Source organism: Protopterus annectens, chromosome 5.part1 (genome assembly GCF_019279795.1).
Source record: "Protopterus annectens isolate FY-2018-M chromosome 5.part1, PAN1.0, whole genome shotgun sequence".
Lineage (NCBI taxonomy): Eukaryota > Metazoa > Chordata > Ceratodontiformes > Protopteridae > Protopterus > Protopterus annectens.
Genome location: NC_056736.1, coordinates 483,382,616 through 483,407,441, shown reverse-complemented (window position 1 = coordinate 483,407,441; position 24,826 = coordinate 483,382,616).

Sequence of the window (24,826 nt, the reverse complement as noted above, 5' to 3'; positions counted from 1 at the left end):
AAATAAAGAAAGAAAAATAAAACACTCTGTACTGACAAACTGTAGACAGAAAAAAAACTATTACTGCATCAGTTGCAATTGCTTATGACTAATGACTAAAACTTGAGGATCAGAATGTCCAAAAGTCAATTATCCATGCTTCTTGAAGTAATTTATAACATATATATATATATATATATATATATATATATATATATATATATATATATATATATATATATATATATATATAAACAGTGTAGTCCTAGACACTAGAGAAATGGGTGATGGTAGGTCTGGTTTAATACACTATATACATGAAAGAAATGGATGGGGGTAGGACTGGTGAAATACATGGTGGTTAGACACATTTTTAAACACCAAGAAGTAAAGCAAGCAGTGGTAGATTTGATATACTCCACAATGTTTAGAGACATTTCAAACACAAAGAGAGTCCCCCTTTTCTTTTGAAACATGCAACAGAGTACTCAGGCATTTCTGTTTTATAATGTAATGCAAATTATGAAGAAAGCAGTGAGGACATAAATAGGTTCATAGATAAATAATTTCATATTATGAACAAAGTTATACATTCTAATGAAAGTTATACATTCTGATGAAAGTTATACATTCTAATGAAATATACAATTATTTTTACTTTTAAAACTCCAAAGCATGTTACATCTGATCAGGTTATGTAGAAGGAAAATAGCAAAAATGTATGTTCAACAAAAAAATATAATACGTAATGGAGTTCCACAAGGATCTTAATCAGGCATGTTGTTATAATCATTAAAGAAGTCAAACATCAATAAATACTTTTCATATATTATCTTTCATTCATTCATTCATTCATTCATTCATTCATTCATTCATTCATTCATCCATTCATTCTTTCATTCTCAAGTACACCTTTATCTCATTCAGGGTTGCAGGGATGCTGAGGCTGTCTTGGAGGGCACAAAGTAGAACTATGAATGAAGGATAACAGATCAGCAAAAATCATCAAAAAAATATCATTCATTCAGACATGCACTCATAGTTTTGGGCAAGTTGTAAAATTTCAGGTTCAACTAAAGTACAAAAATGATTCATACAGTAATGTTTAAGAAATAAAGAAATCTCTTATTGATACCATGTTGTAAACTTTCCGTTCTCTTTCACTTTATAAAAGACATTCATTGATCAATATTGCACTATCTTTCTCTGTCTCTCTCTCTCACTGTATCCATAACCTTTTGATTTTCCAAGACAAATTATAGCGTCATGGAAGTGTGAGACTAAATTAAGCATAAGACTGCTTATAAGTTATGTATAATGCTTGCAGCTGGGAGTGAGTGAGTATGGTTTGTGATGTGAAATACCTGAGACTAGGAGTGTGTTGGTTTGTTTTGTTTTCATTTATATAAATGTAATTGCCTGCGTAGTAATTGATGGTTTAATGAAGATGTTTCTTCTTTTTAAAAAAAGCAGGAATTGAATAATTTATGTAATATTGCTTAGGTTATATGATATATAGCAATATATGTGAATTATATTGTTTGTTGGGTCTATATTAAAAGACTGAAGAGGTGTTTCAGTAAACACCTCTTGGTTGACACGTAATGAGCGACTGCACTAAAGCGCGAATGCTCCCTGGGAAAAAAAAATGCTTGGCCATCCCTGTGTGTTTGCCCCTTTCCACATTGTAGTGTGATCTCGGAGTTGGTATATTTAGTTAGGGGATGTGTGGAGAGCACAGCCCTCCACGTTGTTATGTTTTAAATATGTGTGTGCGTGTGTGTGTGTGTGTGTGTGTGTGTGTGTGTGTGTGTGTGTGTGTGTGTGTGTGTGTGTGTGTCTGTGTGTGTGTTTGTGTTAGCGTTTTCTTTCCCAGGGAAAGAAACTACTGTTTTGAGCATTTGCACTTTAGTGCATTCGCTCATTGCATGTCGACCAAGAGGTGTTCGCTGAAACACCTCTTCAGTCTTTTGATATAGACCTTGCTTGTTATGTTAATATAGTTTGGTTACTTTTATATGAATGTAAATTTGCGTATGTCACAAGTGATAATTCAATAATGGTGTTTCAAAAAAAAGACTGCTGTTTCTTGGAGAATTCCCTTTTCTTTGAGGTATAGATATCCTTGATTTGATATAAAGTTTAGAGAGTGGGATGAGTTTATTCTACATTTGTGGGTGCATGTGGCTTGTCCTTTGTTACAGTAAGTTTAAAGCAGAACTGTTTTGTTTGATAATTTCTCTTCTCCTGTATTTGCTTAAACACATTGCCATAATTCGTAAAGTAGATGGAACTACAATATGAACTTGAGTACCATAAGTCTCATTATCTTACTGACACCAGCCTATTAAGATGCAAGCAAAATTGAGAGAACACAATATAACAGAACTTTTGTAGTGGGTCTGCTCATCTTGCACCCTTAAACAAGGGGTCTTGCATCTGGACCTTCCAAGCTCTATATCTACTGAATTAACCTGAAACGATTACTGTGTTACCAGCAGGAAGGTCTCTGACTGAAAATTAAAGTAAGTAATGAAGTTAGGAGGTTTCACACACATAAACCACACAATAACACAATGAACAAAACTCTCAGATGCACACACAGATGCATACATGCACATAGACACACAGACAAACACACACATGTACACACACATACACATGCACACATTCACAGAAAGACATGCACACAAACAATGCATGCAGAGATACAGACGTACGGACTTACACAGAGACTCACAGCAAATCAGAGAAAGCAAAAAAGAACTTATGCATGCATAAAAATGTAGGTATGGTGTAATTACATATATAAATGCATATATGTATGTGTGTGTGTTATGTGTGTGTGTGTGTTTATGTGTGTGTGTGTGTGTGTGTGTGTGTGTGTGTATATATATATATATATATATATATATATATATATATATATACACACACACACATTATGTAAGTATATAATAAAACAAAGTATACCTGTATTGTATAGAAAATTCCGCCTTATTAAAGGATTTGACTTGCAACAAAAATTTAATTGAGTGGTTAGTCAGACTATTGATTATTTCAATTAACATTGGGCAAATTTCATTACCCCTAAAAAGCTATAAGTAAACCCTTTAGGAACTCATAAACTCAAAATGCATTGTGAACTATTAACTGAAACCTAACTCAGCAAAATTATCTTCCAAGAGATACTATGGTTGCATCATCAGAACACATCCTGCTTGCACATGCTATGAATCATTCATTTGGGATAAATTTATTGGATTTATGATGATATGGGTAAGTGGCCACATAGCCAGCTAGAGTTTTTTTAAGAATATGTCCTTTGAATATCAAACTGAGTTATACAAGATGCTTGTGCTACAGATGTGTTAGAACTGCATGTCATTTGTATATCAAACTGATTTTTACAGATGCTTGTGATAAAAATGTATTTGTGAGCTTTGCTTCTGCTAATTTTGTTAAAATGCAGAAACAGTCCACCCTGAAGGAATGAAAAGAAAGGTACATGTATTATTGTAACTGAATTAAATGTACCAACTAACTTACTTTAAAAAAATAATGAAAAATGTAAAAGAGATGCTAAACCATTAAAACATTACCCCACAGTGTGGAATAGGAATGGAGATGCTAGGTCTGGAAAAAATCCTTTGTTTATTAGCCCAGTAAAAATAGGGGATGGCCAACATACTGCCATAATCATTTAGATGTGTATTGTAGCCATCTATGCTAAATTCCTGTCTCAGCTTCAAAGGGGAATACTATGAGAACTTAGAGTTAGGTGACCAGATGAGGTAATTCTTGCAGCCCTTTTGGAAATTATATTTTAAATATTACAAAGATAAATCTCAGAGTATTGAGTATTCTGTTTGGAAGCCTAACTAGAAAGACTGCTCATGTATTTTATCTTGCCTTGCCTAAGTAAGTTATTAGGGAACAGGAAAAACAGTCAATTTTCTTAGATTCAGTTAGGAATATAGTGAAGCTTAGTTTAGAAGATGTTTTTCTTTATTTGTATGAGTCTGTCCATCAGTGTTAATTTCAATATTTTCTGTGATTTGAGCTCTGTTGTATACAGTAAATATATATTCAACATTTTCATCTTCTTTTATTATTCATTATTAAATAAATTTAAAACTTTTATTGTGGCTGGTCCTTCTAGAATGTATCTAACCTTTGATAGTACTTATATTTGTTTGGTGACACTGTGTGAGCCATTCCTGAAGGCATAGTTGTCTTGGTCAACTACTATCATTTGTATTAATATTAACTTCACTAAGTATAATTGGTGACCATTTTAAGAGCCTTGTAGTAACTGACTGGTGGCCTTATAGTCTGGAGAAAGTTGGTAATGTGGGTATTCTGTGCCAGCTTTTTGTAGATGTGTGGGTGTGTATGTGAAAATTAAATCTTAAAGAGTGTATGTGTCAGCTACTTGGGGCAGGGACATGAAGCACTGGGTTCACAGAGAGGAAGCTGGAAAACTTGGCGTGGGCACTCGGCTGAGGACCTAACCCTACCTCACATATTGTTGACATTGGAGGCCACCACATATTGGTAGCAGTGGTGGGCATCACAGTGTTATTTATGAATAGATTGTAATTAATCATGACCCAAAAAGGCTGACATATGGACAGCAAAATCAGTATAAATATACTTTAGTTAATGCAAATAAGAAAAGAGAGAGATAGAAGGAAAAGTAAAGGAGAGGAAAATGAAAGAATGGAACCAAAAATATCTGAAAGAAGAAGAGTGTAACAATGTGCTGTTTTATGTTTCAGTGACTAATCAGATTACAGGATTCATGTCTTGTCCTCATTTTTTCAAACTCCCTAGTGATTTACTCGTAAGCTAAAGGAAAGTTACATTTATAGCTATGCCGAAGCCTGTGAGAAAAAGTATCCAGGCTACAGACTATTTACTGAAAACAAAATATGTTGTTTCCTCCCAACTCACCCTTTCATACTGCCCCACCCACAAAAACTCAAATAGCTTCCAGTGCAGCATGGAGTAGGCCTATTACAAGGCTCTATCATCTTCAAACTTCTCCAGCAAAAGTAATTCTCACCAATTGCTGATAAACTTTGTACTAAACATGCACACACTGCAGATGCAGATGATTCTCCACTCCATTTTGCAGAAACCAGGCTACATTGCACAAACTGCACTTTCTCCAGCCTTGCTTCTAAACCAGGGAAACCCCCCACTGACCTAAAGGAACTGTAGTCCCCTTTCTACATATTCAAAGCTGAACTTAAAAAATCCATCACAACAAATCAGTCTGGAACTGACGCACACACAAGACCTCATCATATTCAGATGTCTCAACCTTTCTCCTTAGTCTATCTTAATTACTAACACCTGTTATCTTCACCTTCCTCACCCTCACCATTTCCACCATGATGTAAATCTGAAATATTGTCATGTAAACCATAAAATGTACATTTCTCTCATAATTGTTACTACATTTATTAATTGCTACTGGACGCTTTTTGTTATATTTTGTTTCCTTATGCTTTTTTTTTTTTTTTTTGATATGTGCAACTTATTGCCTCTCTGTTCCACTTTTTTGTACTTTTGGAATTATTTCACCTAGACAGTATCTTTGAATTGTCAATTGTGAGCAGTGTTTTATCCAGTTAACACACACACACACACACACACACACACACGCACACACGCACACACACACACACACACACACACACACACCCACACACACACACACACACACACACACACACACACACACACACATTCTGTGAAGAATAACGTGCAAGTGATCACAATAGACATAGGTGAAAATATTAAGTTAGCACTGAAAAAAACGAAGTATTATAAAAGATTATATCATCTATAGATTTTTGACATTTTTGTCAGCAAAGGGTAACTGAGGATAAAGAAACTTCCTTTTCATTGTTAATTAACCAAACATTTGAAGAATTAGAATGTTTATTTCATGAATAGTTATGATAACCCATTCCCTCCAATGGAGCTGTGGAGGATTTTAATACACCTTCCAATGGTTGGAGCTTAAGCTTTTTGAGATAACCAAGTCATCCTCACATTTCAAAGAAATAAAGAAGAGTAAATGGCAAACTCTTTAGCTTAAAATATGTTTATAGTGGTCTATAGGTTCAAGATCTTAAACTTAACTTTTATATGTCACAGTAAACACAGTAACTATTAAGTCTGCTAACAATATCTCACCAGTCACTCAGGTTACACACAGACATCCAGCAGCGTTTTGTTCATCCAGTCATGTCCTTTGATATAGGGCTAAGTACCTGCATTTATGGTACTTGGATGTAGAGATATTTAGAAAAACATGACATTTATGACAATATAAATATTACATGAACAACAATCAATATTTGTTTATTTACACTAGACAGAGGTCACATATTAATGCAGTTGCATTTGTCATCCTGTAAACTTTAACATGAAATATTTTAATACTTTGTACATAGCATTATTTTGAAATTATTACTGCAAACATGAACAAGCATTATTTGATGCTCAGAGGTATCAGGACGATACAACTACAAAAACATCTGGAAGCATCACTCAGCTGTATAAGAAAGAAATTATTCAGATCATTAACTATAAAAAATGTTAAATGAAACTAGTGTATGGCTCTAACATAAATAAAAATTAAGATGAAATGTGTCATAAAATGAATTAACCGGGAAGCAAGAATGAAACACTGGAATTTATTTATTTTTTTTCACAAATGAGGTACAGGTAGCCTGATATGTTTTTGTAAGTAGATCAGTTTTGAAGCTAGTTATAGCATGAATAATTTGAGATTCAAGTATATGGCAGTGCTTAGTATGATGGCAGAAATATAGTTCTAGATAAATGAGAAATAATGAATTGCTTCAACTGAAACTGTAAACAATATACACATGCCACAGATTGTGTTTTTTGATGAGAATGCCTATTTCTTGTAAGGCTTGGTTCTGTGCATCCTATCAAAATGAAAAAGTAAAGCAGAAAAACAACTGAATTTAAAGAGCCATTTGGCTTGTTCACTGAGAAAGATTAAAAGGATCAAGAAGTAGGTGTTTCTCCCTTACTTCTGAGGGGCAGATGGTCATATAACAACATTTTCTAATTCACAATCCATAATATGAACTATTACTATTTCCTCCTGACTTTTTCAGAAATCATTCACTGCTATAAAACAACTGTAAACAAAACCTGCTAGTTTATAAACCCATTTCAGTATAAGCAACAAGACACTCAGCCCTTACAGAAAGCAAAGTGGCTACTAATAACACAAAACGCAACATCTCTATGGTCCCCTTTGTCATTTAAATTAATATGGCTGGCATACTGTATGCTAAAGGAAAATCTACTTGACATTCCCTCGTCAGTCTCCTAACTCCAGAATATATAATTAACCCTACTGCAATGCTACTTCTTTAGCCAGTTTCCAGGATCTGCAATTTAACAGAACATTCAGTTTTTAAATCTCATATGTTTTCTTATTTAAGGTGTTTAATTATTTTTAAATATGTTGACAATTGCTAAAACCTGGCCTAACTATATGCACTTGCATTAATTCTGTCCACTAACATTCTAGCCTCTGACTAATCCCATATATTCTTGTACTACACTTTTAAGGCTCTATACCTCTCTCACCTGCCAGTAGTCATGGAGTTTCTTGCTTTTTTGTATGCCTCTATAATTAAAACATCCACCAGTATGACAATATGGTCAGTGATATTTATTTGATATAATAATTAGAATAACAGGTTTTGCATTGATGTGTATTTTCTGAAGGATATACAATTTGAAAATCAAATGTCTGTCTTTATTTAGTCACATCAGTCCTCAATGATTTGCCACAAAAATCCCAACTTTCATGAGGACCCAACAAAAATATGAGGCAAAAATCTGGAAATTCTGTAAAAATCTGGACAGTTGAGAAGTATGTACCTCTGATTTCTCATTATGAGAAAATAAAATGTCTAAAGTGGCATATTTAACTTGATTTATTCAAAAATACAGTTGCCCTGAGAAGACAGATCAATGACTGTTTAACTGTCAAATAACAGTAGGACTTGGCCACTTTCATTCACAAAGTAGCCCAGTACTCTCAGCTTTAGTAAAATTGTTGGTTTTAAATACCACAGGTGTTTGATTGCAATGACTGGAATTAATAAGATAATACATTAATAACAGACAAAGTGATATATTTCAGTTTATTTAGTCATATGTTGTGAAATCCATTGCAACTGCCCCACAAAGAGTTGTTCACACCAGATGAAACCAGTTTGTTGACAGTGTATACCCAGTGGCGGCTGGTGACTTCAAATCAAAGGGGGGCTGCAGGAGACAGCTGAATGGGTGGGGTCAATGGGAATGGGTGTGACCAACTAGAAAGGGGAGGGGGCTATGCTCAAAACCACAAAAACTTTAATTAAATATGCTGCCCTGGGTGCCAAACCATTATTATGGGAGTCCAATCAAGACAAAATGAAGTGTAGAAGAAAAAAAATTATTTCAGTCCATTGGCTGCATGACAGCTTACAAAAAGGATGTGAGGCATGAAAAAATAAATTACTTTTTAAATACATTACTGGAATGCCAGTCAAAATCAAGTATAAGAAAAACAAGCAGCACTTAAACCACTTCTACTTGCACTCCAGTTCTAATTTGTATTTAGCTTTATTAAAGTACCAAGTAACATGCTAAAGTAGCAATCTCTGTGATACCCTCACTTGTAAAAATGTTTCTTATCCAAAAAAGACCTGCTGCCTGACAACTATCTACTTGTTTCATGGGGGAAAACATGATCAAAGTAAAAAATGAAAAGCAAACAAGAAACAAGCTCAACATATATTGCGTAAAGGATTACTGCACAGGATATGGACCACGCATGATAGATTGGCATTCTGTTTAGTTTGCAGGTAAAGCCTGTAATGAGCTTAACAATCTAATCCTGGCCTTTATTGCAAATATTGTCATATGCATTTCAATACCCAAGGCTTATACATTATCTAGTTATGCAAGTATTTTCTGCATGGTAACAACAGAAAGGCTTTCAATGTTGGCAATACTGCTTATTAAATCGTATTTGTATCTTACAATATCAGACAAGCTTACCTGATGGTCATTAAAGCAATGCTACTTAAACACAGAGCAAAAGGCACTTTCTGAATAATAAGCATATATCAACAGTATAAAAATGACAGAAACCAGAACATTCTGCAAAATCAATGACAGATGAAAAGCCACTGTAGTACTTGTGTTTACCTTGGATGGGGGGGAATAGTCTGCACATTTACACTGCATAACTGCTCCTTGCCTTGCTTAGACACATCCAGAGTCACTACATGGGGGAGTGGGGTGCAACAAATTTGTCACAATTTGAAATGTCTCTGGCTGACTGTGATGGCCCTGACACATTTGTCATACCTCTCAACCTCAGAGCAAGAAATCTGGACAAAGCCATACATAGAAGTGGGACAAAGGCCCACAAATAAGGACAATTTTTAAATATTGCTCTTATAAACTTAGAAAGATAATAGAATAGTAGGTCTTGCATTAGTATAAATTTTCTGAAAGGTACAAAATCTGAAACTCAAATATCTTTCATTATTTTCTAACTTCAGTCTTTAATGATTTGCCACTAATTTGCCAAAAAAAAAACACAATTTTATGAAAAATGGACCAAAAATGTGATGCAAAAATATAAAATAGCCAAACAATACAGCTGGGAACCTGTCAAAGAAGGGACAGTTTTAATATTAGTACTGCTAACTTGAGCAGCTGACAAGATAAAAGAATCTACATGCATTTCTGAAATAAAAGTAATCTATAACTGATTATAGTAATTTATTAATTGTAAACCCTCCATGTTTTCTTTCAAAATTGCCATTTTGCAGAGGGATTATTAGGGGAAGAGCAACATTTTGAGCCAAAATCGGAAACAGTTGAGATGTTTGGATATGCCTAATTCTATAAAGCAATTTTATTTGCACGTACCTCTCAACCTGTTAATGCAGGAAATCTGGACAAGGCCAAATATATTGGGGGAACATATAAACACTACTAAAAATTGCTCTTGTATAAACTTAAGACAGTTGATTGAATAACAGGTTTTGCTTTAGCATGCATTTTTCTGAAGGTTATGATGTAAAACTCAATGTCTGTCATTTAATGACTTCATTCCTAAATGATTTGCCAGAAAACCACACATTTTATGAGGAACAAACCAAAAATAAGAAGCAAATATCTATTCATTCTGCAAAAATATGGACAGCTGAGAGGTATAGTTCAACTAGGCCTGTCTGAGTTTGCTGCTCTTGCCCTCTCAAAATCATGGTCTATTGGAGCCTCCCCCCTGCAACCATTCCAGTGTCCCATTTCTTTGTTATTTTGCCCCATTTACCATAAACACTGTAATGTGCATACTGCTTTACTTCTGCGATGATTTGCATTTCATTTGAAAGTTTTATTTTGCATTTTTACAGGACAAACCCCAATATAGATCTGCTAAACAAAGCAATGCAGTTACACAATGAAAACAGACTTAGCATTAAAACTTCTCTGCCCTTGAAACTCACATGCATTGAAACAGCATTGAAACCCACATTCAAAGAAAATACATTTTGCCAGTGGCAGATAAAGATTAACTTTGGGCTGTTTTCAAATCATAGGCCCCTTTTGGGCTGTTTTCAAATCATAGGCCCATTGAACACGAAACATACACATGCTCTTTGATACACCTTCCCAATTGTATTAAATTGTATTCCTTGTACAATACAGTACAGTTGTTAGAGGGCATTTTAAATTTATTGTTTTGAACATTAGTAAACAATAAAACAAAATGAATGCACCAATGACAAAACTACCCAATTCAGAACATTTCCATCATAAAAGTCTACTCAACCTTCTATAATCCACCAGTATCAGTAAATATGCACAATCTCTGAAGTGTAAAAGTCATCTAAATAATTCCACATTAAAGAAATCTGTAACAATGAAGAGGTTGCTGCTAGCAAACAACTTTATATGTCATTGTTTATTCATCTACAAATAAAGTGCCTGTTGCCCTTGAGGAATAAATTGCCTATGTTGCATGCATTAAAAAAAATGATAAGCTAGTAATATCGCAATAGGGACTGTATGGCAAACTGATAAAAGGTTCATAGTTACTACTCTAGGTATCTTTGCCAAAAAGGACTGCAGCATCCACCCACTTTACAACACAGTACAGTATCAGTAATGCATCTATCTACTGTGGGAGAACCCACAACATTCTGCATCAAATGCAAGTACACTACCTGTTGTGCTATTAACAATGTAAGCAGACTCAGAATAAGCAGCACTAAAGTTTTGTTCCCCTGCAGCTCTCAGCTCCTTGTAAAATCTACTCGACACACAGCTGTGCAGGCCAAAAACAGTTTCCACAACTTATCATTTAAATGTCAAATATCTCAATAGGTTCATAGCTAAGTACTAAGCTAGCTGACCTTGTTGGCCATTTTAAGCCTAATCAATGTCCCTTTCCAAGGTGAGAATTAAACCATGCACCTTCTGATGTGACTGAAGTAAACACATTAACCATTATACCAACCCTAAATAGTGTAAAATCTCTGTCAACGCAACACACAGAAGAGGGCTTTGTGATACAGCAATATGCAAAAACATATGGAAATACAGCAAGTGTTCTAACAACCATACTTGTCCACCTAAACTTAGGTGCACAAACAGCAGAACTCAAGTAATAACAGTGTTACCTATAGTTTGATACGTATGCATCATTCTTAGTGTTTTTTTCTTTTTCTGACACATTTTTCTGCTGGCCTCCCATTGTTAATATGGAATTCTTTGGCCATGCATTGATTTACAGGCATAGCAGCATGTTTGGTTTTGGATTATCAGCTATGCTCTAGGACGTGTCGGGAAGCTATCATATCGTGTACAGGGGAATTCTCCCTGACCTTAAAGAAACTTGCTTTTGGGACTCCATTGGATGTACGATTAGTTATCTTTTCAACAGTGTTTGCATATTTAAAAAATAAGTTGTACTTTTCAAGCTTGCACTTATTTTTTTGTTAACTTCGGTTTATTGGTGACCATTTGGGACAATGGTGAGCAGCATTACGTTTCTTTGGGCCTATTGAACCAGCGAGTAGCTCCTGGTGAAGACGTTTTTTGCTTGGACAGAAAAACTACTGAAAATAATGGTCGCTACATTCTTTATTCCTTCTACCATTGTGAACACGAGGTTGGTGCTTATTTTTGGTTCTGGGAAGGTAGTTTACATCAAACCTTTCGGGGACATTTATTTGAACAGAGCGAGCGTGCTTATATGGATAATTCTTTGCAACTCTATCAGCATTTGTTACTGCCATTTTATCTTCAGTGATTGGGAGTTACCGCTGGAACTTTTTTGGTGACTTTGGACTAAGGTTTTACCTAAATTGAACTGTTTATGGATGTTATTTTTATTTTTTTGACAGTTGGTATCACAATCTTTTTGAATGTATACAGCATTTTCGGTTTTGTATCACGGTTCACATTTTATGTATGAGTTGTGATTTTGGCTTTTTGCCTTTATAGTTCATTGTACATCTAGAACAGCAATAGGCCATTCATATGTGACAGGCCTTGATTTATACCTGTTGGCCATTTTCAACTTACACATTTAGTGTTGTATTACAATTTTTTTCATTATTGGACTGGTTTGTATACAATATCACTAGTTTTGTGATCAAGTCATTAGCCGAGGTTTAACAGTATGGTTTAACTTGTATAGGTTCATTGCAGTTTATATTATATACCACTTTTCAGTGGCTTTTGGGTTGGTGACATTGGGGTGTATACTATTAATGTGATCGCTTCACTTTAGGCACATTTGCTCAATACGCCCTTATGAGGATAATCAGGCTTATTGGGTCATTCGTTTTAGCCTAATTGTTTGGTGGGACTTGCCATATTTGTGTATATGATTCGTATAAAATTTCTGCTTGGTTTCCTTACCAATTTTTCTGTGGGGATTGCCATCGGCCTATTGTGGGTCTGTATACGTATAGATTGGTTACATACATTCTTCTGGACATTCAAAGCATAGGTGTCTATCTTTTGGGCCTATACACTGTTATATCTAGTATATGGGCTCTATAGGTTGCTGATTATTCTCATTTAGACATATATATTTATAACTTTAGGTGTCTATTTTTTGGACTTACCTATTGTGGATCTGTATACAAACAGATTGGATACACACATTCGTTTAGGCATCTATGTCATTGGAGTCTATCCTTTTGGTTTACACACTGTTATATTTAGTATATGGGCTCCACAGGTTGCTGTCCATTTATATTTAGACATTTATAACCAGGGGAGTTACATTTATATATATGGCTTTTTATATGTTGATGGGGTTTTTCACTTTTTGAGTTTTCCTGACTATAGGATATGCTCTACCTTTGATACATGGACATTGTATAGTATCTGTGTTATGTTTTCTTTTTTGAAAACTATGTTTTAGGTATTTAGGCCGATTTCATTTTTTACAACATTCATCTCTGCACTGTGTTTCCTCTATTTCTCAATTTATATATAACTATTACATGTGTTTACTTGGACCTATTGCAAAATATCCTGCCTGACTTCTGGGATCTCTCTGGATTATTTTTGGTCTACATATTCACATATTTTTCAAACCCTGGTTATTTTTCTCAGGTTTGTGGCTGTTGTAGCTTGTTCTGTGGTACTTATTTTTATATTAACAGCATGGACCTAGACAATATTTTAACAGGATTGTGTGCGGATAGGGAAGACATTGGAGTATTTGGTATCCAGTCTTTGCCAGGCAACAACCTAAATGGGTCTGGACAACAATCAGTTATAGATTGTGAATTGGATTTCAATTCCCTTACCAAGGGATTTAAAAATCTCAGATCCAATATTTGGCACCTGCGATTATTTTGCGCCTATCTTAACAAAAATATTGCCCCTAGGGGCCTCAGAATTTGGTTACAACCATTGGTTGGCAGACCAGAGGACAGATTGCATCAGGAGTGGCATGAAGCTTTACAACAGGGGTCCATGTTATTTGTTAATATACTGGCCAAGTATTATGAGAGAATGGTGGATATTAACCTACAGGAGGTTAAAACCATGTGTACAGAATGTAAGAGATATGAGTCTGATCCCACATTTCAGGATTCTATTAGGAGACTTTCATAGGAACTCACAAGCTATGAGAAAACAACCAAGGACAAGAAAATTAAAAAGTTTAAAAGGGACTATATGGATTATCAAAGGGGACGTCCTTTTGATTCCAATAAGACAGTTAGATTTACGGGTGTTAATTCAGGATCCACTTCTATCTCCACTACCAAAAAAAGACAGAGGTCTGTTTTGAGAAATAGGGAGAAACACAGTGCCAGCACATCAGGGGAGGATTCCTCATGTACCGATTATGATAGCTCGGGTAACAGGGATTCACCACACAGGAAAAAAACTAATAGAAATATCCCTTTAGATGTGGCCCCAGGCATTGGGGTGGATGCAAACATAAACGTGGTCAATGTGCCAAACTCCTTGGAAGGAGTGATTCAGAATTTTTTCACATAGCCAATGATAATGATGAGGTTTTTCAGAATGTTTTGAATTTGTCTGATTTAACTCTGACTTCACAACAACAACATCTTTTAAATAATGGATTAAGTTTTGTACCGGGTTTTTTTTGTAATGAGTATCATATTGTCACTGATGTCATGAATTTCTGTTGCAATTTGAATCTGAAACTGTTTTTTGCGGATAGGGAGTCTCAAAGGTCCAATGACTTCAGGTTCTACAAATCGGATTTTCAGCCTCCGATGAATAGACACATTTCTATTTTGATGCAATCTGTACTTAGGGATTTACACTTTGAACACAGGGAGTATGATATATCAAGGCATAATCTAACACCACAGGATATTTCAGCTTTGCAGGAACTACGTGACTATCACAATATTGCTATCTTACCTGCTGATAAGGGTGGGGCGGTGGTGGCTATGAACATGAGTGCATATTTGAGTGAGGGCAATTCACAACTGTCTGATAATAGATGTTATATGAACATGGCCATTGATCCCACTAAGAATTTCAAGCAAGAAATTGATTCGTTCCTGAATCTGGCCCTTGAGGAAGATATCATAAGCAAGAATTGTGTATCGCAACATACTGTCAAAGATCCTCAGAAACAAATCCTCTACTTGCTCCCAAAGATACATAAATCTATTACAAATCCTCCAGGTAGACCAATTGTATCAGGTATTGGTTCCTTGACAGAACCATTGTCTGCCTTCCTTACACAATATCTTAAACCCCTCTTGGTCTTGGTCCAGGCCAGATTGCAGGACACGACCCAATTTTTACAGATTATTCAGGATAGCCAACTTGAGCCTGGATGGCTTATGTGTTCTTTGGATGTTAAGGCCTTGTACACCAGCATTCCTCATTGGGCTGGTTTACAGGCCTTACAGTATTGGTTAGACAGAGCTGCCCTGTACTCACCTGGGTTCAATACCCTACTGATTTGTATGACGGAACACGTTCTCAACAAGAATGTCTTTTACTTCCAAGGACAATGTTTTTGGCAACTCCAGGGTACGGCTATGGGAGCATCATTTCTTTTTGGTCCAGTTGGCTGTTAAGGAGGACAACAGGTTAAATAAGGGAACAGAATAGAGGAATCAAGACAACGTAGTACCAAGAAGAGATATCCCAACTGTTAATGCATTTGCAAAGCATAACCATGATATACACAGATACTGTACTTAACTTTGATTTTCACCTGTGCTTAACTAGTGCAGACTATTGTCATGAAAATAACCCACTTCTTACTTCATAGCCTATGCTGTGTAATATGTAATACACAAGTCTGTGGATGCTCCTCTAAGAGGCCCAAGCCTAAATGGGTAACCACTGAATTAACAAACATTACAGTCATCTCAAACTTGGTCACGTATGACTTGCTGTGGACTGATTACACTTTTCAGTTCAAATATAGTAATTACCAAGAAGAAGACCTCAACTCATAATTGAAATTTGAATGCAACAGCAATATACACCCCAGAACTGCAAACAAAACAATGAGGAAGAGGACACATTATTCAAAACTAACCACAAAATGGCTGCTTGATGCACAGTAGTCAGCAGTTCATAGTGTTAATAAATGATATCCAGGAACAACTTCTGATTTTTGCTGTCTTATTTTAACAGAAATGTTGTTTCCTTTTCTTGTTTGCAGGAAACAGTTTGTAGTATTAAAACACACCTGTCGGTGCCAAATGCCAAGTGCAACAGAGCTATAAAAGTGGGGAAAACACAAGCCTCCATTACACTACTTACGAACACACACACACACACACACACACACACACACACACACACACACACACACACACACACACACACACACACACGCACACACACACACACTTCACCTACTTGTTTCATGGACATGTCCGGAGCCTCACCTACTCATTTCACGAACATCCCACCCAGCCAGCGACCATTTTGAACATCCCATCCAGCATTCATGAAGCCCATGCAGCGAAATCCCCGTGAGAGCTCTCAGCTCACCCCTCATTGGCCCTGCCTAAAAGGGAAGCAGTCCGGAGCTCCTCTGTTCTGTGCGGTCGTCGATCGCACAGATTCCTGGGTATCTCACAGCACAGGTTGCTGGGTACCACTTTCTCTGCATCTGGACTGCTGATAAAGGCAGTCTGAGTGTCCGCACATGCACAGAGCAGTTGGGACTTGTGATTTTTTTGTTTCACAAATTTTTTTTCTTTTGTTTTTTTGTAGGTGGGAGGGCTGCAGTCCAGCAGTCCGATAGCAAAAGCTCCCCCTCTCTCAACCATGTACAACTCAGATGTATGATAGTGATAAAAAGTACAGTTGTGTAAGAACTTACCATAAAAGTAGATGTCCTACTGATCACTATCACAGTTTTCCAAATGCATGGGTTATCACTGCTGATATCTCACAGTAAGACGCTGTCCGGTTCGATTCTCAACTAGAGCGTCTTCTGCAAGGAGGCATGCGTGAATGGGCGTACCTTCGTTGAAGGTTGTGCATCAGGCCTGGCAAGCCAGTATGTAAAAATCAACTGCCAATCATTAGCGGACTGGAGTTGCGCTGTGGCGAACCCTAACCGGGAAAAGCCGAAACACACAAACATCACTACTGATATCTGACTGGGGTACCAAAGCATTACTTTTCCAGGATCGTAAACATAGGTGTATACAGATGAATGTATGACCATAATTCCTCAAACTGGTCAACTTGGATGGGTGATGCATGATAAGGAAGCCCCTTCAGTTCTAGGATGTTGTCCAGAGAATAGGAACAGAGTAAGGAGAGATATATAGAGCATAGAAATGAATGCAGATGGGAAGAAGGGTTGGAAAGAAAATTGCAACATTGATCAGTATGATATCTGCTATTATGGAAAGTGTTTACACAATGGTACTATATCCTGATTGGCATCATTGCTGCAGTATTCCTAACTAATTGGTGATTTCCAATGCAGAAAAGAATGTTAGTGTGGTTGGTGAATAAGCAATGAAAATGTCCAGATAGAACTGATGAAGCAAAGACTGTTAGGTATCTTCAAAAGGCATTAATCTTGTAGTCTTTAGTAAAGGTCTGTACAAAAGACCAGGTGGCAACATGCCCCAGAGCATGCCACTACCATTTTAGAATTAGTTCAAGGGCATGAGGGCAAGGACTGTCCATATAGAGAATAACAAAAATAGATTGCCTTAAGAGATCCAGCTTGCAAATGATTACTTGGATAATAGGACTTTCCCTGTTAACAAATGTTAAATAAAAAATAAAATAAATAATTATCTTATTTTGTTTAACATCCAAAAAATGAATTTCACTTAAGGAAGTGTGTACCGTAAATCATAAAAAAGTGGTACTGTTTTCTAAATAATGTGCAAATAAATCAAGCTCTTCCTTTGTATCATGCCATAATAAAAACAAATCATCAACAGTTCAAGCATAAAAGAGGATGGACTCCTTCCACTTATTATCCTCATGGAAAATTATCTTGTCCTCCCAATGGGCCAAAGTCAAATTCACATATGTATTCGCGCATGGGGTGCCCATTGCAACAAACCTGCGCTGCAAGTAAAAGTCACCAACAAACATGAACACATTATTCACTAAAACCAATAGCATTAAGGAGCAAATCAAACTAATTATACTTTGCTCATAATTACTATACTTCACGGCAATCAAGTCAAAATCATTCTGAATAATTGTAAATAAATTAACGTCCAAAGTCACAAACATATAATCTGAATTCCATGATCATAACACATCTCCTAAGGACTGCAAAAAGCCTGCTTAGTTTTTTAACATTGCTGGAGCACTAGATAACAGAGGTCTGAGTTTCTTCTCCACCCAAACAGACAAAGGTTCTGTAGCATAGTTCATTTTGAGGTACAGGTCTCCCTCTATTTTGCTGGATAGCCAATGCCTCTCAGGATAATGGAGTTTTTGTGTATTCAAATGTCATCCAATGTATTTAAAAAATGGACTTGGCTTTAGGGGTGGGGCAATGGGGGGGGGGTCCTGTTACATGCTATAATCTGATAGTTAGCTTTATTTAAAGTGAATAGAATCTCAATAGTTCTGTAAGTCTGTTTGGTGGTTTTCTGGGAATCTGCTTTGATTTATATATATATATATATATATATATATATATATATATATATATATATATTCATTTTATAATCTCAAAATACTGAAATGCCGAATTTCAGTATCTCGAGACTATAAAGTCAAAAAATGAAAACATTGAACAGCAAAAACAACAAACCACATATAACTGAACATAACAACAACAAATTCACCCATCATAACATCGAAAAGTAGCATAACAGACAACAACCTGGCTAACAGCCGTCCAATGAAGAGACATCCCAAATGTGCCTATACACGACATTATCAGAATGTCGAAAACTGCAAAAACATCTTTAATAAAGCCAATAATCTTAGTACAATATTGGAAATGAAAGGTCCATATATAACATGAACATCCGTATACTGCGGTTCAAAACAAACAAAATCCACGTACAACATCCTCGTCCATGAATGAAAGCAACCCAGCAAGTAGAAACAATACACGGAATGTTTAGGTGCCCATAATATCTGGTATAACAGCCCGATACATACACCTGTACTGCCAAACTATGTTGGAGCTTCGAAGCTCCTAGCTAATCTCATACTTTACGTTGCACCACTTCAGTGGGATTCCTCAAAATAAAGGCAAGGCTGTCATAACATAGTGTAGACAAAGGATAATAATCACAAATAATATTTGCATGACATGTAGCACATATAATGCTACACTTACATTTACAACAATCTTGCAATAGCCATAACTAATTGGGTTGGTGAATACGTATCCCTATTTCTCAGCACATTTTTAAACTGTGTATGCTGCTGTACAACATTTCGCCTCTTAGGAGAAGGCAGAGTTCCGCAACTCATTCTGATTCATAGTTCCTCAACTCTGTCTTGTTCTCTGGCTAATACGTTTATAAGGATATTCAAATCATAGGCACGTTGACCCAGCAGTGCCTTTAATCTACGGTGTCAAGCTTCCATGCTATTTTGGGTGTGAGGCAAGAACAGTGAATTTAAGTCATTAACATTCCAGAATGACACTGGAAATATGGGTGGAAAATGGGAAAATCCTGTAGTTCTAGTGCAAAACTTACCTAACTTGCCTAGAATGTACCAGTCGGAGAAGTGCTGCAACAAAGATTTCCCTTCTGCAGGAAACATGTCCTTAACATTCATAAAACTTGACAGCACATCATTTTCGGGTACAGATGCTAATGCTACCAGACACTTCACATGCAGTTGGGAACTCATATTAGTATTATACAAGTGTGAAAGACCCAACTGCTGCACTTTCCTCCAGATATTCTGCCCAAAGTGAAACAGGCATCCTTTGGACACAACACCTTGCAGATTCATATTCACACTTCTCTTTGCCGCAATTTCAACGTCACTTAAAACGTATTTAAGGTGTAATTCGAATCCTTCCTCATCTAGCAAGTTTAGAACACAATGCCACATAAAGCTATAGGATTTTAGTGTTTTTTTCGTCATTAGGCAGAACAATAATGGTACACTTTATTGAAACCACCATAATGTACCAGTCCATGAACGCTATATAACTGAAGGCACATAATCCCCTTATAGAAATATGTGCCATCTACCTGCCAAATTGTAGCAGTGCTAAGATCAAACAGGTTTTGACGTGTACTAAAAACAGCAACAGTTGTATCAGTAGTTCATCAGACATAGTTTTACTTATGAAAGGGCCAGACTTCATAGGATAATCAAAGATCTTTATATCATTTATGCTACACAGCTTATCTGCTTTAAAATTCTTTCTCCGAACCCTACCAACCTGCTGAATAACAGCTTTATGTGTGGGTAGGCTTGGTGTTATATCAGCAGATGTTGATGCTAATACATCGTCGACTACAATGCAAGGGTTATCATGAGACACTTTAGAACGTACTGTTAACTCATCAAAAGCCCTATACTTCTCAGTCTCACTTGGATCACCTCCATGTGTCTGTTGCACGGATTTCAACAATTTCTCACCATCTGGAACACTTACAGTGATGGCTCTACCTCTGCACTTCAGGAATAGTTTCAACTTGCAGCAGCAGTACGTCTTTTCTTGCACTACCTTTTCCCGATTCATAACATAACCATCCAGTATCAGAACATAACTGCCTTTTGTGAGCTGAAAGTGTGATACATGGCTCCTAAAGTCCCTGGAGCAGTTATAGACGTGTTATACATTTTGAATGGACATGCAAATAAAGTCTAATTTAACTTGGTTACATGTTGCTGTGGTTTACAATATAGCAGCATAGACACCTTCACAGCTCGATTTTTCTGCAAACTGATAGTACTGTAACTAGTGTATTTCTTTGCAAATAAGCACTGAAACCAACTTTCGACATTTCAAATTTCGTGGTTTTTATTACGTGATATTTTAAGGGTTCGTGTTTATAGTCTCGAGATACTGAAATTCGACATTTCAGTATTTCGAGATTATAAAGTGAATCCATATAAATATATATATATATATATATATATATATATATATATATATATATATATATATATATGTATATATATATATATATATATATATATATATAACACACACGCACACACACACACACACACACACACACACACACACACACACACACACACACACACACACACACACACACACACACACACACACACACACTGTACCATAGTTCCTGTTTAGTCCAAAGGTAAGGCAGGTGCAATTCTTGGTAAAAATGGAGAGCTTTCTGCACTTTTAAACTGGGTTTCAGTAAATATGTAAGCATGAATGTACAACAAATGAAGGGTTCAGCTAAATTGTTATTTATACCCCTAGCAATAAGCAGCTGTACATTGATATTGTCCAGTGCTTTATTATTATGTTTTTATTTTTGGTTTGGCAGGAAGATCAGCTGTCTGGGCTCTGCATAGAAAATGCACTATGGGTGCAGCAAAGGTTTTAACCAGTATGAGAGGTAAATTCTGCCCTTAGAAAAGAAAGGGCTGATCCCATTCAGGCACATACTGGATACAAATGACATGAGTTATTCATCCAGTCGTTGACTTCAATAATGTTTTCCTTCTACCTTGGTATCAGTCTTGCTGAAAGTATAAATGTTAAAGTCTTTCCTGTATCTGTGATGTGCATATAAAACTCAGAAATATTAGGTTATTTATATCCACATGGACTATCTGTGTTATTCATGTAAAGCTCAGAAATGTTAGATTATTTATATCCATGTGGACTACCACCATGATGAAGCCATATTTTTTCATCTCAAGGGTCTTGACTGCCTGTAAGACATTGCATATCTTTGTACATGAAAGACAGTTCACGTCCACCCTAATTTTTAATGTTGTGAGAGTAGAGTTTATGTGTTTTATTGTTTGGACACCAAGTAACAGTACATTTCTATGATCATAAAACTTAAGTGAAATTGATTTGAGGCAAGTTGTTTTCCTGTTGATGTGGCAATATCTGCTATCCTTTTTTAATTTCTATTGAGATCTAGTCTTGTTAGACCTTGAAGGTTTTGAAAATGGCTTTTTTACAGCCTCATCATATAATGATTTATTCATGTATTTTGTATGAATTACTGTGGAGGCATGTGGTGCTCACAGGCTGGGTTTTTTTTTTTGTTTGTTTGTTTGTTTTTTTTTGTTTGTCACAGTGATGCCTCTATCTTAGTTAAAGATTTGCATCTGTACCAGGGATGGGCTAAGTAATAATTCATTTTCCATGGGCATTAGGCAGTTGCTAAATCATTGCCTAAGAATACCATGTTCTATGATGCTGGCAACTGACAGATGACAAGCTGTCTGACCTTCTGTTAAGTGAAAGAGTGTAGAAAATGGGTCTATATTATAACATTGAATTCTACAAAGATTGAATGTTATAATATTCACCCCATAATGTTGAACGCTGAAAACAGCGAAGGTGCAGGACACCTAATTCTTTCCCAGGGAAAGAATTCGGTGGGCCGTTGCTGTGGCTTCACTGTTTTCAGCGTTCAATATATTGGAACATTACGGGTCTTGTCCAGGTAAGTGTGCGATTGTGTGTAGGTTAGGATTAGGGGGAGGGTTAGGTGAGTTAGGGTTAGGGAGCAGGTCAGGTAAATGTGCGATTGTATGGACGTTATGGTTAGGGCGCGGGTCAGGTAAGTGTGTGATTGTGTGTAGGTTAGGGTTAGGGGCGGGTTAGGTAAGTTAGTGTTAGGGCGCGGGTCAGGTAAGTGTGCGGTTGTGTGTAGGTTAGGGTTAGGTGGTGGGTTAGGTGAGTTAGGGTTAGGGCGCGGGTGAGGTGAGTGTGCGATAGTGATGGACCTTAGGGTTAGGGTTGGGTTAAGGTAAGTGGATAGCTAGTAGTGTATATAAAGTTTAGTTTAGGTTTAGGTGTAGGATTTTAAGTGTATGTGTGTGTATTGCTGTTTTTAGTGTGTGTTTGTGTTGTATGTTTCTCGGAATAACAAATGCAAACTTTCTCGAAACAGTAGCAACATATCTTGTACAACACAGGATAATCATCAATATCTCTCAGTCTGCCCACATACTTGTATAAAACTTTTCCACAACAGTAAATAAGGTATATAATGGGACACACAGCTGATTTCCCTTAAAGAAATGACACATTAATTAATGAATCCATTCTGGCAACTGTACAAAACAATTCGATTTCCAGCAAAGAAGGCAAGATTACATGAGTAAATGTATGTTTAAGGCATTGGCCAAAAAGAACTGCATTCCGATTGAGTAGCATCATTAAAAGTTCCTTGATAGTTCATACTGCTATACTTTTATTTACTTATTTTTGGGTGTAGTAGCATAACGTAAAGCCTATCTCAGCTTTGAAAGCTGTAAAACATTCTAACACTCTTCTGACTTGGCTGTTATATACTGTATGCTGTAACATATGATTAGAACATAACAACTTCAAAGGGTCTGAAATTAGTGAAATGCATAGCAATCTTTTCCAATTTTAGCTCTCAGTCAGCTCACTCCTCATATTGCAGGGTTGTTGTTTTCCCCAGTTTCTTAAAGTAGTCAGGACGTTACATCTGTTACAAAACCGGTTATGTAAACATCAAAGTTGGAAATACTTTTTTTTTATTTTTGGCAAATCAGTATGAAGTGGTATAGCCTTCTGCTGATTTTGGAGCATAGTCAGCACTCAGATAGAGCTAGAAAAGTAATTAGTGAACAGCAGCCATTTTGTTCTAGAAATACTATTACATTCCTGGTTACTGCATTGCCTCATACATGCATAAGCAAACATAACATGGCTTCAAAACAGTATCACATTGCGTAGGAGTAGCTTCTGACTTCTCCATGGCTTCTTGGATACCAAGAATGGAAGTATGCCTATGACACTTTAATGTATCTGCTGCTGTTTATTTGTTGCTAATAATTAAAACCGCGAATAAGGAACACACTCATGATTTTGAAATCTCCTTTATTATACTTCAGTAAAACAACATTATAACATCACAGGTTTCAAACTTTGGCAGAGTGGTAGAATGCTCGCATCTGTAATAACATTAACAATGTATATGAAGAAGTGTGCCCTGGTCCACTTGTAGGTTACACCAAATACCAGTCACTTGTTGAGAGATTAAGAAAGCAGCGAAATCTCATCCAGATAACAGTGATACTGAGAATAAGCAACAGTACTGAAAAAATAACAGCGAAACCTCCGATAAGATTTAATCTTACTTAGTAACAACAAATCACATTGATGAAGTCGTGTTTAAGTACACATACTGTGGAGAACTGAGCTCTGCTACATATCTGTTCAAGCAACATACTTAATTGACAAATCTTGTACTGCCCTTCACTGGGTACATCTTTGAATGACTTTTATTTGACTCTTCCATCACTTTTAAAACACAGTCTTCTATGTGAAGATCCAACCACACTGCTGGGGCTCATTTGACAAGTTCTTTTATGCCACTGTCCTCTGGGATAACACTATCAACTCCATCACCGTAACCGTGACACTATCATTTGTGAATTGTGAGTCATCATAAAGAAACAATTTTACATTTACATTAACAATGTATCTTAACAAATAAGACAGCACTGTATACTGCTCACCAACCAACAGAAGCAGAATCGTAACACTCACTAACCGCAAGCACAACTCAAGGAGCATAACACAGCTCACTTGACTTAAAAGAGAAACAAATTCCAAACCCAAAGAGGGGGA